The following is a 12,290-nucleotide window of genomic DNA, read 5'->3' as shown; positions in this document are numbered from 1 at the left end:
ATTCCCGAGTCAGATCAACTCTTTTCTCCATCTTTGAGGAGTGACAGCTCTGGCACTGTGGTGCACAGGACAGTTGTTCTGTGTCTCTATCTATCTATCTATCTATCTATCTATCTATCTATCTATCTATCTATCTATCTATCTATCTATCTAATTCTAGGCCATTTACTGTCCTAGAGACAAATGGAGGGAGGGTTTGATTTACAGTGGCAGAAACTTCCAGGAAGACAGACCTCCACCAGCACACAAATATGAGTGGATCAGCCCTTGTTCAAGTATACATAGCCCAGGATCACAGTCTTAGAGCCTGTGGATGACCATTTTATTGTCCACTGTGAACTGCACACTCTACCCCCCCCCCACCTGCCAGTGCTGTTAGTCCGTAACCCTGATGTTGACAGTGGTGATCTTGAATATTCCAGTGTGGCTTGTCTCCAGTGCCAATTTTATTACAGTATATTCATGAAGGGTCTCATGAGCAATAGGTTACAAGTGTTCCTTTCTTGATGTTCCATAGTCAGATTTTGATGAAAGCAAAATTCGTATTTTTAAAAACAAAAACAAAAACAAAACAACACTAGATAGAACATTAAGAAATATGCACTGCTCTCTTCCAAATGGCCTCCTTTCTGGCTTTTCCTTTGTGTACCTCAACTTCTCTAGCTCAATTTACAGGTTTGTGTGTGTGTGTGTGTGTGTGTGTGTGTGTGTGTGTGTGTGTGTGTGTGTGAATTAATTAGATTATAGCAGTACCTTTCAGGATCTTCAGTTTCACAAGCTTAAATTCCCACCACCTCAGGCTATACCTTATTTTCCCTGGAGTTTTTTTCCAGAAAAATGTCAACTACTAAGCATATTAACTACATGTACCCAGACAAGGTAAAGCTTCTCATGGGAATACAAATATGACTTATGTCTAAAACTTTTATGATTATTTAATTTGTGTATTATGAGAGAAACAATCTTATCAATCACACAGAAAGTGTTTACCGAAATCAGGTATGTAATTTTCCTTAAAGCATAAAACCTTGGAAATAAGGAGCAGAATGAAGATGATTTTACCTGGTGTTGTCTGTCAGAAACCCATAGCAGGGAACATGGAATTTGGGGAAACCTAAATCTGCATTCCCAGGGCCATCCATGGTCATTCAAGATGGCTCCAGAATAAACTCATGTTTCCTGTAAGACAAGAGCTGTGTTGATTTTGTTGACAATTGTGGTGCCACACATGGGTCTTGAAAGTCATCCACTTTTCACTGAAGGAACCAAGTGAGTGGAAGATGGGTGTCTGCACAGACCCAGTCAGTCCAGACTCTTCCTCAAGTGCAATGTCGGTAAGTTCTTTCCAGGGCTTAGGGAATCCGTTGGTTTGGTTTTGGTCTATCTGTTCTTTCTGAGCTGATTATCAAGGATTCTACTTTAACAGATACCTTTTTGGTCTGTTCCCAATGTAGTTGGTTTATGAAATCTGGTTAATTTATTTGCTTTTAAAACATGTTGGTGTAGGCATTTGGTTTGGGTTGATTTGGTTTGATTGCTTGCTTTGGATCTCTAAAAGCATTTTTATCAGCATTTTGTTTGCTTTTGGAACTTTGTCTTGGTTTTCATTGTCTTTGAAATGTTTCAATTTATTTTCCTTTGGCCTTGTCCCCTGACATTTCTCCTCAAAATCCTAATTCTGCTTCTTTTTTTTTTTTTTCCTATTTCTTATCTTCTGACCTTGCTAAGCTTTAATAAAGTCTCCAAAGTGGGGAGGCACCTGTTTCCTTCTACCGAAAGGCGTGGAGATTTCAGGGGATGCAGCCCATGATACACCACAGACTAACAGGGAAACCCAACAAACACACCACAGTCCTGAGGTTGAAGGGACTTTAATAGCTTGCCTGGGAAGACACCTATGTCACCAGTGTCTTGAGCCCCTCGTGTCTGTGTACCCAGGAGGACATTGAAACAGGAAGGTCCTTTCTTCTGAGGCATTCACACAAGTGTCAATTCCTTGGCAGAGATTGGAGAAGCAAGGGTCTTTTAGATCTTCACAGACTTTATCCAAATTATTTGCTGTGTCTAAGCAACAATTGTTGTCTTGTGGAAAACCTTTGTACACAAACCAGTCCTAAAAGTCCCTTCAGGCTTAAAGCCAAAAATCAGTTTAGTGTGCATTGAGGTCCCTACAGTTTAGGGGAACTCCTCAGGCCGTTACAGAGAACCAAATGGAGCTCTGTCCCTGTCACCTCAACAATACCCGTGGGGATTTACACTGAATCCCATCTTTAAGCTTCTTAGATGAGTTTCCCTCTGTTCATTGACTTGGTGGCTCCTGCTAAATGTGAATCCTGTATTCCTTTGCTTCTCCTGTTTTAACAAGAAATCCACTTAGCATCTTAGAGATACTGACATCAAAAATTGGTAAAGCCTAGACCTATCCATTCTCCACTCTGGGGTAGAGCCTATGTGGTAACCCATGTCTTTTCTGAGGAGCAGCTTCATAAAGCCTGATTTCCACCCACTCCACTTGCATAAAGATCCAGAAGAGACATTTGTGTCTATCAATTTATCAGACTGTTAGAAGAATGGGCCCTAAGGATCAGGTATTTCTCTAGGACTGCATTCTGGGCAGAGGAAAGAGCTGTACCCAGAGGAACAACTTGTCTCTCTGAAGGAGATTTCAAACCATTCTAGCAGCTGTTAGACCACCTCACTGTTGAGACTAGAATCCAGATATTGATGAGTTAGTGGTGGGTATAAATGTTCTTTGACAAGGACTGCTCAAATGTGCATATCCTTGGACCTCTATTGAAACTTTTTCTTAGGGTAAAACCCTAAGGGTGGACTTGAGAAAGGTTTGCTGGGTCTTTGTGACCTCTCCTTAATGTGACCACATTGGATAAATCTCCTCTTTAACTCCCAGCTATCTACTTTTAATTTTGATCTTCTAATTGGCAGGTAGTGGAAAAGTGGCCAGCCTGCTTGGCATAAGTTGTGATCTCCAAGTTACCTGCTAGATATGGGTCTGGGACACAATTTAAAAAACAAAACAAAACAACTACTCCCCCTCCTCAGCTAGAGGAAAAAGTTTACCTTAAGTCTATAAGACAAACTTCACCTTTTAGTCTCCTCTGTTACTAAGCCTTTCTCACATCTTAAAAAATAAATAAGATAAACTTTCTGTTTTTTTTCTAAAGTGGGTGTATCTGATTTCATGTAATTGTGTCATATGTCTGTGATAATTGTTTCAGTGTATTTTTTGTTGCATCAAAGATTTTTTTATACAATGTGGCCACTTTGGTTCTCTTTTTAAATTAATTTTTGTTATGTGCTAAAATTATTTTTACTATGTCCAACTAAAATGCACATACAGATAGAAATTTCAATACTATGATTTTGTATTAGGAGCTGATAAATACATGCTATTTATACATTTGAGTACTCTAAATACCTTAAAACTGATTAAAATAATATCTTTTGGAATCTTAAATACTTTTTTATTGATTCATTGTTAGTTTTACATCATGCACCCCAGTCTCGCTCATTTTCCTCTCCCCTCATATCCACCCTCTGCCCTTGCAATCTAACCCCCAAAATAAAACACTCCCAAACAAACAAATGACAAACCAAACTCAAGCATAAAAACCATCTCACCATGGAAGCTGTAGTGTGTCACAGGGTGTCCCACAGTCTATCCCTCTTTCTACACATCTTCACTTGCAAATGTTTGCTGCTTCGAGTCCTAAGTCTGGCCCGAGATCTCTGGCCTCTGTGACACCATCAATATTGTATCATTATGGGATGCCTCCAGGTCCTCCCATTGCTGCTGTGTATCGTGGGATACCCTGCATCCCTGGATCAGCAGGATTGGCCCCTTTATGCATTCCAACTATTTGTAGATGATACAGATGTTGGGGTGGGCCAACTCAGAGCCCTGGTTCTGGAACTGGGTGGCAGCTACTAAGCTCATCAGTGTGCAAGCTTTCCCTTATCTGCAGCACCAGGGCAAGCTTTCCAGCATTGTTCCAGCTAGGCCACCGAATGCCACCATCTGTAGAAGGCAGGGTCAGCTCTCTTGCTTTCATGCCCTTGGAGCCGACTTGCCTGCACCCAGGCCTCCAGAGCCAGCTCCACTGTGCTGCCCAATCAAGGTGTCCCATATGCTGCAGCCTGTGAGGGGCTAAGCCAGCTCTGCCGCTCTTATATCCTAAGGACTGGCTCACCTGTGCTTTTGTCGTTAGGGCCACCTCCACTGCATTGACCATGCGAGGTACAGGACCTACTCTTCGTAGTGCTACAACCAGTGAAGGTCGGGACCAGCTTTCCATCTTTCATGACCCTAGAGCCAGCTCTCCAGTGCTCTCACCCTTGGGGCCGACTTACTCACTTATGAACCCTCCACCAGGGCCAACTTCACTGTGCTGCCCAGACACGGATCAGTGTCCAGTCTCCCGAGTGCTGCAGCCGGCAACGGACAGAACCAGCTCTCTCATTCTCAAGATCTCAGGGTCAGTTCTCCCGACTGCTTCAGGTGGTGGTGGTTGGGAGGAGAACATCCTCCCTACACCCACACCACCTCTCAGCAAAGGAGTGGCAGGGCCAGCTCTCCCATGATGCTCTTTCCCTTCGGGCTGGTTCACCTGAACCTTGATCATCACGGTCAGTTCTGATGTGCTGTCCAGGCGAGATGCAGGACCACTCTCCCAAGTGTTAGATCTGTTGAGGAGCAAGGTTAGCTTTCCTGAGCTCGTGGCAGGAGGTGAAGGCATCACCTGTGCCTGTACCATCTCATGTTAGATGACTGGCTGGGTTAACTTTCCCAAGTTCAGGACACCAGGCTGGCTCACCCATTTCCCTACCACAAGGGTCAGCTCCACTGTGCTGTCTGAGCCGGGCACAGGGCTGGCTCTCCTGAGTGCTGCCAGCAGTAAGAGATGGGGCGAACTCTTCAGAGTGCCACATTCAGGCTGATCCAGTGAGCGATGGGGTGAGCTAGGGCATCCATGTAATTTCCATCAGCAGCCCCAACCAGGGAGTCCTCATGTTCTCTAATGGTAATATAAGCCACGGACATCCACCAACACTGATCCCTGCCACTGACCCAGACATGGCACTCAGCTGGGACTGGGACTTCACCATGGCCCTAAGTGGCAGGGTTGGCCACTCACAAGGGTGACCTTTCTACCCTCGAGTCTCCAGTTCATTTTTCTTCATAAAGCTGAAGTTTCTTCGCCTCTCTTTCTCATCTGACCACCACGTACTTGCACATTGTGGTGGCTCCAGCTGCAGGCTGGGCACAAAGTTGGTGGACCCCTGGGTGACATTCTCCATCTGTGATGTATGGCTTGGCAGTAAATGGGTGCCTGTGGCCCGCCTGTGTGCTGTGTGCTATGTGCTGGAGGGCAGGTCTGTGAGTGGCGCGGCAGTCAGCAGGCCTCTGTCTTTCTCTTCCTATACTATGCTGCCTGTACTTGATTTGATTTGATTTGATTTGATTGGTTTGATTTTATGAGCCTTAGGCATAAGACAGCTTTGGCCACCAAGCCAGGCATCAAGCTAGGATGAACAAAAGACTGCCATCTGCTCTGCCCTTGACTGATATACGAACACCACCACCATCAACGGGTCTCTCTGCCCATTGCCAGGGGTGAAAAGACTTCTTTTTTTTAATATATATATATATATATACATCCACATTCACACATTTTATTTATAATAGTCCAAAGCTAGGAACAACACAAAATGCCAATCACAAAATGCATAAACAACCCATGTTATAGCAACACAGGGAATAAATCTCAACACTAAGAAAGAATGAATCTCCATATACAGAAAGCATGGGTGACTCTCAGATGCACTGTATTTTTAATTTATTTATTTATTTATTTATTTATTTATTTATTTATTAGGTATTTTCTTTATATACATTTCAAATGCTATCCCGAAAGTTCCCTATACCCTCCCTCCACCCTGCTCCCCTACCCACTTACTCCCACTTCTTGGCCCTGGCATTCCCCTGTACTGGGGCATATAAAGTTTGCAATACCAAGGGGCCTCTCTTCCCAGTGATGGCCCACTAGGCCATCTTCTGCTACATATGCAGCTAGAGATACGAGCTCTGTAGGTACTGGTTAGTTCATATTGTTGTTCCACCTATTGGGTTGTAGACCCCTTCAGCTCCTTGGGTGCTTTCTCTAGCTTCTCCATTGGGGGCCCTGTGTTCCATCTTATAGATGACTGTGAGCATCCACTTCTGTATTTGCCAGGCACTGGCATAGCCTCATATGAGATAGCTATAACAGGGTCCCTTCAGCAAAATCTTTCTGGCATATGCAATAGTGTCTGGGTTTGGTGGCTGATTATGGGATGGATCCCCGGGTGGGGTAGTCTCTGGATAGTCCATCCTTTCGTCTTAGCTCCAAACTTTGTCTCTGTAACTCCTTTCATGGGTATTTTGTTCCCTATTCTAAGGAGGAATGAAGTATCCAACCATTGGTGTTCCCTCTTCTTGATTTTCTTGTGTTTTGCAAATTGTATCTTGGGTGTTCTATGTTTCTGGGCTAATATCCACTTAGCAGTGAGTGCATATCTAATGACTTCTTTTGTGATTGGGTTACCTACTAAGGATGATATCCTCCAGATACATCCATTTGTCCAAGAATTTCATAAAACTTCTTAACATACAACTTAAATGTAAGGTTTTCATTATTGTTGGACCATATATAAGTTAGTAGAGACATATGTTTACTGAAGATCTCTGTGCTCTATCTTTTTTATAATGAACATCAGAAAAAAATTCTAGCACAATTATGATAAAATATTGGTTTATTAAAATATATCTCATATAATATATATTGTTTCCATTTGGTTATATTTTTTACATGATGTATGTATTGCCAAATTGCCTTATAAGTAAGTGCTGATGTAAACTAACTTGGTTCAGCTTCATTTTGGCTTTCGGTAAACTAAAATTAAAAAAAAACATAATGAGAAAAGACAAACATATATTTAATCAACGTGATACATAGGTAAAACAAATAGAGATGGATGGTCCTCAGGTACTCAAGACAATTGACAAGAGTTTTTAAATTTAAAAATTTGAAGCTGCTTTTAATGGCAAGATACACATAATCATACAATTCTGGTTAATTCTTGACCTTCATTCCAATTCTTGTTCTGCAACAGTGGTCCCTACTGCTTGAGGGCACAAATTAACTTTAAGAGGTACTGCAAGGTATGGTTTTCCTATTAGACAATTGCCCTCCCTTGAGATACTAAGGTCTTTAGTACAAAGATGAAGAAATATAGCTCATGCCTACAGTTTTAAATATGATATGTCTGTATATGTATAAATACACATACGTTTTAGGAATTTTAAGATTTTTTTTAACCAATCATATAAAAAAAATGTTTTCTAAAACCCTTACTTTAGTCAGGTCTGTGTAAGGAAAACCTCCATGTATTTTTAAGTTATCATTTTTAAAATCTACTTTGAGGTTTAGGCAGACATCTTATAGTTTACAGATCATCATAATGTCTTACACCATAGTGATATTTATATTGTAAAAAGTAGTCATCGCTATTTTAGCAATATAATAATAATGATAATGATAGGTGTCAAATGTCATCCTGCTCTGGATGCCTCGCCCTATTTTTGATGCTTCAGAAGCATTAAAAATGAGAAAACTTTTTCTAACAAAAAGCCATCTCAAGCTAACTTTTATAACTTACATCTTTAACAAGTAACTAATTTAAATTTGGTTAAGAAAACAAGAACTGTTAATGTACTTTACCTGTGTTTATAATTTTTGTGTAGCTAAGTTATCATACTTTTTATGTTTTAGTTATAGCCTCCTGAGCTTTCATTCAAAATTATCTCATTGTTTTTGAAATTTTGTAATAATAATAATGTTAAGATTAAAGTATGCTGTAATCAGTTGTGTAAAAATAAATATGGTTATAAATAAGTTAAAATAATATAAAGACTATAAAATTTATGAAGTTTAATTTAATACCCTGAGATAAAATTAATGCTTGCTTTTAAATAATAATCTTTTTTAAGTAACAAATTATTCTTAGTCTCCTTTTACTAAATGAACATTTAAGAGCTGTTATTAAACACATTTTCTTATTGGACAAAGCTGTTGCTTCTTAAATAGTCAATCATTGCCATATAGCTGACAGTCAAGTACTAAACAATTTCTCACCATTTCTGTTTCTGAAATATTTTGGTAACTAGATTTTTTAAAATTGTTCATGACATCTAATATTCTGCCTAGTATATCTCTAATTGATAAAATACTAGTTCTAGTTTTAGTGATGATAAAAATGAAAATATAGTGTCCTTTCATTTGGTCAAACCTTTCACCATGACTGTTTGTTTACCCTAAACCCATCTATCTTACAGGAAACGAACGTGTGAAAGATTCGAGTTTTTTCATTCTCTTTATATTTTAGTATAACTTGAGTTAAAGAAAAAGTCTAGTTAAATTAAACTGTAACTCCATTTACTCTGACTAGAGATAGCCACAGAGGTTGGTTAATCAGATTATATAAAAGACATCAATGGCTAATAATAGTCAAGATGTTTCTATACCTTAAGTACTGATGTTTCTTAATGATTAGTATCTAAAATGTTCTATAACATAATTAGACTGGCTTAAAAATTAATTCATAATATTTGTATTTAAGTAATAAAAAGAAATGCTACAGTGACTTCTTCAAAAGTCTCATTTCTGGTCTTCTAAATCTAAGTAAGAAAGCTCATAGATTACAAGTAGCTATAAGTATAGAAGGAAGTATATAGTCAGTCTCATTGTAAATATATACATTTTGGTTATTCTAGGTGTTTGATTCACCTGTAGACTTCACTCCATTGTGCCATACTGTGTTCTTGATTACTTAAATTTAAGTATGGTAATCTGTCGCACATAAGTGTATGTCAGATACAGAGGATATAAAAATAATTCAGATCTAAATCCTAACAATCCAAGGGTTCCTTTCTTAATGGCGTTTCCCAGCTATCCATCCTTTCACCTGAAGGCTGCTGTCCTGCCCACCACTCAGCCTCATCAACCTCACATCCTAGGAATGAGCCTCCTAGCTATGAGATACCTCATAATATTTAATAAACAAAATGTAGCCACTGTGTGCATGAAGTGCATTGGCCAACAAGGGGGACTGTAAACAAGGCCTCCTAAAAAGGAGCCGCATCTGCAGAGACTGGCTGAGGAGAATGTCAGCTCTGTGGAGAGACTGTGTAGATCCAAAGACTTGTCACCTTAGTGTGAGCTCATTATAGCCCTCCAGAACAGCCATTCCTTGCCCACCTCTGGGTTAGAACTAAATTTGTGATTAATAGATTAAGACCTTTTATAATCTATTCATTGTGATGACTACTAGCTTCCACAAAAGTTAAAGTTATAGTTCCAAAAACTATAAAACCCTTATGAAAATCACAGCAGGCATCATATTTGATGGGAAAGATTTACAGATAATTTTTTTGAAGTTAGGAATGAGACAGAAATGCCAAATAATTCTTATTTCCCAAGATTGCACTGGGTAGTTCCACCATTGGTTACAAAAAAGGTGGTAAAACAACAAACAGGAAAACCTGGGGTAGGAGATGATGACTCTGTGTAGGTACCACTAGCTACCTTTCAGTATCGGGGAGATGCTACATAAAACCCACTAGGGCTATCAGCAGAGCCTGGCAAGCCAAATAACTGGGATAAGTGGGGGTGGACTCGTGTCTTTGATGTGGAAACTTCATATGCATTAACCACAATTTCCTCACCATTTGCCCAGATTTTCTCTGTCCTCTGATCATGCTTATAAAACATTTGCACATTTTGCTCACCGAATATCCTTTGATATCACTTATATTTCGCTTCTTGGTTATTTTGTGTGAGTCAGTGTGCATGTGCAGAGGTCAGAGACCAACTTCTGAGTTCTCGCCTTCCACATGGCTTCTGGGGGATGAAGCTCCAGTCATTAGCATGCACATTTTTTGCAGTTACTAAATGGCTGTTAATGACTGGGTTTTTCTGTATTTATCACCAAGAGACTTAGCTTGCTGACTTCTGTTATTAGTTCTAATAGACTTTATGCATTTGAGCAAATGATTTGAAAGTTCATGCCAGAGAGGAAAAGAATAGTCAAGAGAGTTTCTAAGCGGAATAAAGGGGAAAATTTATCCACTGCATTAGCAATTAAGATGTGGTATTGTTATTGAAATAGACAAGGAGACTAAAGAATACACTAAAAAAATCAGAACTGTATCCATTAAATGTGGAAGGTTGATATGGGAAAAAAAATCAAAACCAAAGAGGTCTGAGAGTCCAGTAGTAGAAAAGATGTGCTATTTAACCAAAAAATAAAAAATAAATTGTGTGGAGAAAAGTAATTCAAACCTCAAACCTCATATAATATTCATGTATATTTTCCAGATGGGTGGAAGACCTAAACGTGAAAAGGAAATCTTAACATTCTAAAAAATGTATGAAACTTTTATTATGGCATGGCAGGAAAGAATTTTTTAAAATCAGATTTAAAAAACTCAAGAGAATTATTGGCCAATGTCTGTTAAAGTGTAAATGTGTAAACCTTCTGTATACTGTCATGAGAGAAAGGTGAAGCGCTGGCTGAGAGCAATGCATGTTAAGATACCATTTTTGTCCAATTCAGATGGACAGAAAATTTTAAACGTGGGCTATTGATGAGCAAGCTTAACCCCAGGAACTCACTACTGCTGGGAGTGAAAATTGGTGCAGTCTCCTTGGAGACCAGTTGGCAGCACTTCTGCCAGGACTTGGCAGGCGTGTTCTAGATGTAGAATCTGGCAGACTGCTGTGTGTCCGCAGGGAGTGTAATGAATTTAAATGTCCAGCAATGAGAACGATGCAGACATGTTCATACTAGGTAAATCTTGAAAGCGCGATGTCGAATGAAATGTTTCTGAAGGGTTTATGCGGCACCTTTTATGAAAAGTTTAAAAGCATTCATCTATAAAAACCAGAGATCAAACATCTAGAGTCAATTAGATTTGAGAAGAGAGAAGCAGGAGAGAAGTTGAACAAAGAGAACCTCACCTCCCTCTGCTTTGGAGGGCAAAATATTAAGAACTGCTCCTGGGTGGCCATATTGCTTGCCAGGTAAAGTGCTTGCCCACAGCCCAGTGACCCAAGTTAAGTCCCCAGAACTCGTGTAACAGTGGAACAGAGGACAAACTACACAGAGTTGTTCTCTAACCTACATATGTAGGCTTTGGCACATATACATACCCACACCTACACATCATATACACACAATAACAATACATTTAAAAATAATTTTAAAAGAAATTGTCTCTGGGTATTGGCCATATAGGTGATATATTTTCTTCCATTTTATCTATATGCTTGAAATGCTTTATTGGTTTAAAGATTTGTTGTAGTGTGTGTGTGTGTGTGTGTGTGTGTGTGTGTGTGTGTGTGTGTGTGCTTGTCTGTAGAAACATGTGCATGTGCCCATTGATGCCAGGAGAGGGTGTCTGGCCCACTGGACCTGGAGTTACAGCGTTTCTGAGCACCTGATGAGGGAGTGAAGATCTGAACTCTGGCCCTCTAGAACTCTAGAGCAGTAAGAACTCTTAACCATAGAACCATCTCTCCAGCCCCAGTTTATAAAAGAGCAATTCTTCTGAGGGAGACAAAAACCAATCAATCTTCATTTTAAAATGGGCAGTAATCCAAAGGAACATTTAAACTAATTGGTTTGTCACTCATGCATGGAAGTTTAGAATGTCTTGAAATACTGTGTATTTGGTTTGGGGTTAAGCACAGGATGATGGGGTGGGCTGCAGAACCTCTCTCTCTCTCTCTCTCCCTCTCTCTCTCTCTCTCTCTCTCTCTCTCTCTCTCTCTCTCTCTCTCCTTGTTTTCCTTGAGTGTAAAATGCTGCTGCCATTGTGTGCATCATAGAGCTGCTGCAGGAATATGGTCAGATAAATGCAGAAAGTACTTCAGTGATCAAGACTACTTCGTATGAACTCTTTTGTTATTATACCTGACAATAACCTGCCATTTAAAGGGACACCATGCAAAGATGGGGATTGACTAGGCTTCGTTTAAAATAATTATTTAAGTAGATGCTGGCTTTCCTGATGGATGCTCTTCTGTGGTATAAAAATCTCTCTCGGGTCATCAGAACTAAACTGTCAAGTTAGATGTGATTCAGTCTCTAGAGACTTGGCAATTTATCTGCTTCAGATAGTTCTGGTAAAGGAAAATGATCAAATACTGATCTACTTTTCAGTGCTAGCTATA

At 39.8% G+C, this 12,290-nt stretch overlaps 1 protein-coding gene across 2 annotated transcripts in view; it reads left to right on the top strand.

Moving 5' to 3' along the window:
- Positions 1–12,290, top strand: part of Tnfaip8l3 (tumor necrosis factor, alpha-induced protein 8-like 3) — a 42,806-nt gene that overhangs the window by 19,699 nt on the left and 10,817 nt on the right. Inside the window, exon 1 of one of the 2 annotated variants that reach the window (XM_030244378.1) lies at positions 1,265–1,334. The exons of the other annotated variant lie outside the window; for it this stretch is intronic. The gene's annotated coding sequence lies outside the window, so the exon portion shown is untranslated. Of the gene's footprint in view, positions 1–1,264; positions 1,335–12,290 lie in introns of those variants that run through there. 2 annotated transcript variants of the gene reach the window in all.

The sequence above is a fragment of the Mus musculus genome, chromosome 9, assembly GCF_000001635.26.
Source record: "Mus musculus strain C57BL/6J chromosome 9, GRCm38.p6 C57BL/6J".
Classification (NCBI taxonomy): Eukaryota; Metazoa; Chordata; class Mammalia; order Rodentia; family Muridae; genus Mus; species Mus musculus.
Note: the sequence above shows the minus strand (reverse complement) of the source record. Positions and strands in the feature narration are given on the sequence as shown.